Raw genomic sequence first — 6,206 nt, forward strand, 5'->3', positions numbered from 1 at the left:
AAATAATAAAATATAACAAAACCCAAAGAACTAATTATAATCCAAATTTGAAGGTAATACCTTAAAAAAATAATAAATCCAAAGTACTAATTATATTTCAAATTTTATATCTTAATAATGATAATAAAAAAAAAAAATAATAATAATAATAATAATAATAATAATAAAAAGGTTAAAATATTTAGTTTTTGTGCAGTACTAAACATCACCACCAGGTTGGCAGATTGGTGTCCATAAAAGGGCGTCCACTATCACTGTGCAGTTTGAAGCATGGGTGACGCTAGGTCGATTTGACAATATTCCAAATTATAATTCAAATTTGAAGTTAAAATATCAAATAATAATAAAAAATAATAATCCAAAGAACTAATTATATTCTAAATCTGAAGTTGATATCTCAAATAATAAAAATAAAACTAATAAAATTTAAATAATTAATTATATTCCAAATTTGATATCTAAAATAAAAAAGGTTGAGAGATTTAGTTTGGGTGCAGTACCAATCATTACCACCAGGTTGGTACATCGGTGACATATAAGGGCGTCCACTATTTCTGTACATGGTTTGAAGCATGGGTGTTGCTAGGTCAATCTTAGAAAAATCCAAATTATGAAGTTTCTATCTAAATAAAATAAAATAAAAAATTCAAAGTACTAATTATATTGCAAATAAGAAGTTGAGATCTCAAATAATAATAAAAAAATCTTAACAATTACTTATATTCCAAATTTGATAGCTCAAATAAAAAAGCTTGAACGATTTAGTTTGGGTGCAGTACCAAACATCACCACCGAGTTGGTAAACTGGTGACCATATAAGGGCGTTCAATATTTCTGTGCATGATTTGAAGCACAGGCATTGCTAGGTTGATTTTAGAAATTTCCAAATTATATTCCAAATTTGAAGTTGACATCTCAAATAATAACAAAAAAATTCAAAGAACTAATTATATTCCAAATTTAATATCTTAATAAAAAAAAGTTGCAAGATTTAGTTTGGGTGCAGTACTAAACATCACCACTAGGTTGGCATATTGGTAACCATATAAGGGTGTCCACTATTTCTGTGCATGGTTTGAAGCATGGGTGTCGCTATAGGTCGATTTTAGAAAATTCTACTCAGCCTCCTCTATAAAAATTTGGAAAAATATATATTCGGAAGTTTCTCCAAGGATATATCGTTTTATCATGATTAGGATTTAATTGCAATATAGTGAAGTAAACAAAGCGGTAGTTCACTGAAAAATTAAGATTTACTCAGGCTCAATTGGTTCCAAACATTTAAAGGTTTCTGTCTTCTGTTGAACCCAAAAATGAAAGCTGTAAACATGTAATCATTGACCTCCACTTTTAGGAAAATAGCATGGAAGTCAAGTCACAGGTTTCAGTGTTAGTCTCTACATGCACGGACAGGACAACAGCAGTGAACGCGGATGTTAGTGAGTGTGAGTTTGACTGCAGACACACACACATTTGACTGTAAACTCTGGAAACGAGCAGGAGTGAAGGAGATAATCTGCCAAACATCCTCCCTGAATTCAATCACTTACCTGAGCTGTGAGATCACACTTAAACTCTACACAAACTGCCAAAAATCACTTCCTTCCTAGGTGCTGTCTTCCAGTATATAAATGTGAACACTTATAACAAAGTTTTCATCATGAGAAGCAACAGTTGGAAACACTTTCAATGATGGCGGTGTTTATTATACTGTCATGACACCTTTATAATCATGCAATTACACATTTCATAAATATGAGTGCATGCTTACGGCAAGTGTCATTTACTAAGTTTCCATTTAAAATGCAAAGATGACAGTGTGTGGTGTCTTTGCTATGCAACTTGACTAGCAAGACAACATAACTTGTCATAAATCTGTCATCAACATGATTAGGCCATTATTATTGTGTCGTAAATATATACTTTTTATTTTGTGCAGCTGCATTCTTCAGTAAAAGTGTTGATACTTTCATTCACATTTAAATCAATTAATACTCATTAAGTACAGATGCTCCAAATTTCAAGCCAGAATTACAGCCCAAAGTTATGGAGGCACTTGTAATAATTAGTTTTTCTCTTTTAGTTTTTCTTTCTTTAAAAAAATCCAATTAATTCACAAAGTTTAATTGAAACATTTAATTTTGCTTTGCTTTTTTGTAGTGCATCAATTAAACATATAAACATACAATACAGTTATGTTAAATTAGCGACGGTCTCTGTTGAAGGCATTCACGGTTATCATGGGCTAACTTTGGCCAACGGGCCCTAGTTTGGGCATCTCTGGTTTAGCAGAATGCTTTAATCACGCAGCAAAACATATTTTAGTTCAAAAGAGAATAAGAGAATACTTGTTTACACTAATACGTTTTAGTTTTAAAACACGTACATTTTGCTACGGTTATGCCATCCGTGCAGACATTCGCCTATCTGTTTGGGGCTTTTTCCTCAATATTAATAGCCTAAACAAAATTTAGTCTTGCATCCTTTCCTTGTATGTTCAGACTTCGCAAGTTTGATATGGAAAACAATCTCCCGAGGATGCGTCGGGTAAATCTTCAAAGGGAACAGTTTACTTTATAACCTCATCCACATCCCCCCTGGCTACATTGTTTCACTTTCTTAACAATAAAATGAAAACATGATAGGAGCAACTGCCCATTTTTATTTGGATATTAACTTATCAGACACCAAAAAAGTTGAGGCATCGTGTGGCTGCATATTTACATGAGCGCCATCTTCACTGTATGCATATTTAAAACAAAACAGAGCCTATAACATTACTGCCTCCTTTCATTTTCATTGAAAATACAAAACATACACTCTCTTTTGCTGAATGTCAGTTTAATAATCAATAACGGCCATTAAAAAAAGTATAACATAAAATAGGTTTATACAATATAGAAAAATAAGGCAAGCAATCAGTCAAATGTGCAGAATCAGTGTACGCTTTACACTGATTAATATATTAACTTATCTTTGCACTCAGATAGAACACGTTACCTGAGAACAAGTAATGGATTCAAAACACCAAAGTCGTGAAATATGTCGTTAGAGACAACAAAGAGGAATTACATATCACGTTTAACATATATAGTGAGATGAGATCCAACGGCAGACGCTTGATGAAGAGTCAAGACATGTACAGCTCTTATTGCTGCAGTGCATGCCAATGTGTGTGTGTGTGTGTGTGTGGTCACATGATGTGCGTTTTCAGTGGGGTAGTGTAGACATAGAGGTGTGCAGAAACGCTAGGTGAAACCAGTGTGGACGCGGATCGTTTTCATTTTAAAACACTGTGTTAAAACTAAAACATATTAGTGTGAACGGGGCCTGTCAAAACTGTTACGGTAAGTTGGTGGGGAAAAGGAGCGAGGACTCAATTGCAGGGAAAATGGGTTTTATTTACAAAATAAAATAAAAGGCAAAACAGTAAAATAAACTAACCCGAGGGGGAAAACACTAGCAAAACAAATAAACAAGCAAACAAACTTGACAGGGCAGGGTGGTAGAGATAAGGGCTGGAACACACGACAGAACAAGGAGAGAAACGATGACGAACTGGCACAGGACAGCAGACATGAGGAGAATATAAGCAGAATTAAAGTAGTTAACAAACAGGTGGACATGATAAACTAATAATGGGTTAACAAGGAGGGTGGGACAAGACAATAGATGGGAGAGCACATTACACAAAGTAGGGGTGTCAAAATTAATTGTTTCTTCGGTGCACGGCGATGCAGACGCAGACAATTCAGTATCGGTTCAGTAATAATCATAACCGGTTATTATGTACTGATGTCATTTATCTCCTATGCGCTCTGTCGCGAGGGAGGTGAGCGCGAGTATTTACAACACTCAGCCAACTCAGGGCCGGCCCGTGGCATAGGCACCATAGGCAAATGCTAAGGGTGCTGTATATCCAGGGGGGGCGCCAGAAATGAGCGTGGTTAAGTTGGTTTTGTTTTCGATATTCCTAACACCCATTCAGTGTTAGACGGCATTAACTCAAAAAAAGATCTAAAGTGTGTTTACTACAAAAAGACAAAGCTGGTTATGTTTCACAGCTGTCTTTCTTTTTTTTCACTCGACATTACGAGCACTGCTCCGTTAAAGCCCTCGCAATATGTGTTTAGCCAAGAGAGCTCGCGCTGAGAGGAGCTCTCAGTAAGGGACCGTCGGAAAAGTGCTTCTTTTTTTAAAGTTTTTTCGTTTTTCTGCTCCGCTCAGCTCGAGCTCTCCCTGTTGCGAGGGCTTAAGTGTGTGTGTGTGTGTGTGTGTGTGTTTGTTTGTTGCTGTCTATGTTTGTGTATGTGTTTGAATGAGAGACAGTGTGGTGCTGTGTGTCTGTGTGTTTATACAGACAGCTTGTTATAGCCTCCCCTCTAAAATATAACACTGTATATGAAAAGCATCATCAATGCACCATGATGCACCGAGATATCAAATTGAACCGAATCAAAGGCATGATAATCGTAACCGAACCGTGAGACCAGTATAGGTTCACACCTCTAACACAGAGACAACACAAGCCATGTGCTCACATAAAAGGAGACTAAAACACACAGCCAATGAAGGAGCTCAATAACCGCGTGTTCATATGACAACACAAGCGCGGTGCAAGTAAACCTACACCCCGTGCTAAACACAACACCAACAGAAGACTGAACGCGAGACACGAGTGCATGATGAATGAAAACACTCACCGTGCACTTACACATATGCAACGCGCATGTTTCATCTCAGCGCCAACCGAAACCAAAACCAACAAGACTGAGACGCTGAGAATGAAACAGAGCGATGCAGATAGAACAAAACACAAACACGAGTACAGAGCGAGCGTCCCAAGCATGCACAGACCCAGTGCGCCCGCATCAAGCCACGACGGCGCGCATACAGAAACACACAAGGACAGAAAACGAGTGCTCGACCCGAGAAATCTCTAGCTGAAAACCACATACAGGACAAGACAGAGCGAGTGTCTGGACTCAAATTCATGAAACAATTATAAAAGGTCATAATGACGAGTTATGATTTAATCATGTCGAAAATTAGTGTTGAAAAATCTTCTCTGAGAATGTTGCTAATTCAAAAAGTGCTTCAAAATAAAAATATTGTTTAAGGGGGATAATAGTATTGACCTTAAATGGTTTACAAGATACAGAAGAAAAAAATTTCTAGGAAATTTCCTTGCTCTGCTACAAACATCATTTGAGAAATATTTAAAAAAGAAAAAAAAAGAAAAATCACAGGGTGACTGAGTCTAGCAGACAGAGAAACAAAGACTGTGCCTCACAAAAATAAACAAACAAACAATCAATAATAATAAAAAAAAATAAATAAATAAAAACAAAAATAAATAAATAAATAAATAAATAATAATTAAATAAATAAATAAATAAATAAATAAATAAATAAATAAATAAATAAATAAATAAATAAATAAAAATAAATAAAGTTTTCCCTTTAAATACCGTTATTTCTCCTGTCATTTTAACCCTCTCAGGCTCAAATTAAGTTTTAGAAACAGAAAAAAATCTGATATTTGGGGAAAATGATCATATGGGGTAGTTCAATAGAATCCTGACTTTTTTTTATAGAGAGACCTTCTCATGCAAGGTGTTCTGGGATGTTGTAGATTTGCAACATTGGCCTAGTATGAGAATTAGACACTAACGACTGAATATGATATGACAAAACAATGTAACAAATTGCTTTTTTGTGGCAGAACAACAACAAAAACAATATGGGATCCAAATCCAATATCTCAAATCCTCATTGAGTAGGTCACGTTTTCAAGTCACTTTTGTCATGTGGTACTCCAAGAAACAGTTTTTGTCTTTTGTGTCATCTGGTGAGCAAGTGGGGAAACTGTTTGTTGCTAATGGACAACCAAGTCCTGCAGTGGTACTTCTGAGTTAAAAAAAAAACTCATAAAATATGTATCTGGAGTAATAAGGTAGTTAATTTTTAACTGTTGCAAATCTGCAACGCCTGCCTTGAGAGGGTTAAAACAAAAATAACTGCATTTCCACAAGACGGTTTTGATGGAGAAGAAAATGGAGAAGAACAACCATTTTAGTGCAGGTCACCAAACTAGCAGTAAACAAAGTCTGTTTGACCAACAGGCCCTGAACTGCTTATGAAACAAACATTTGAAACAATATGATGCCGGAGGATGCTGCGTACCAGCCAGATGTGAGCATCTG

General features: G+C 35.8%; 1 protein-coding gene across 4 annotated transcripts in view; it reads right to left on the bottom strand.

Moving 5' to 3' along the window:
* scube3 (signal peptide, CUB domain, EGF-like 3) overlaps window positions 1-6,206 on the bottom strand; it is a 315,447-nt gene that overhangs the window by 94,514 nt on the left and 214,727 nt on the right.

This window comes from Danio rerio, chromosome 23, assembly GCF_049306965.1.
Source record: "Danio rerio strain Tuebingen ecotype United States chromosome 23, GRCz12tu, whole genome shotgun sequence".
NCBI lineage: Eukaryota > Metazoa > Chordata > Actinopteri > Cypriniformes > Danionidae > Danio > Danio rerio.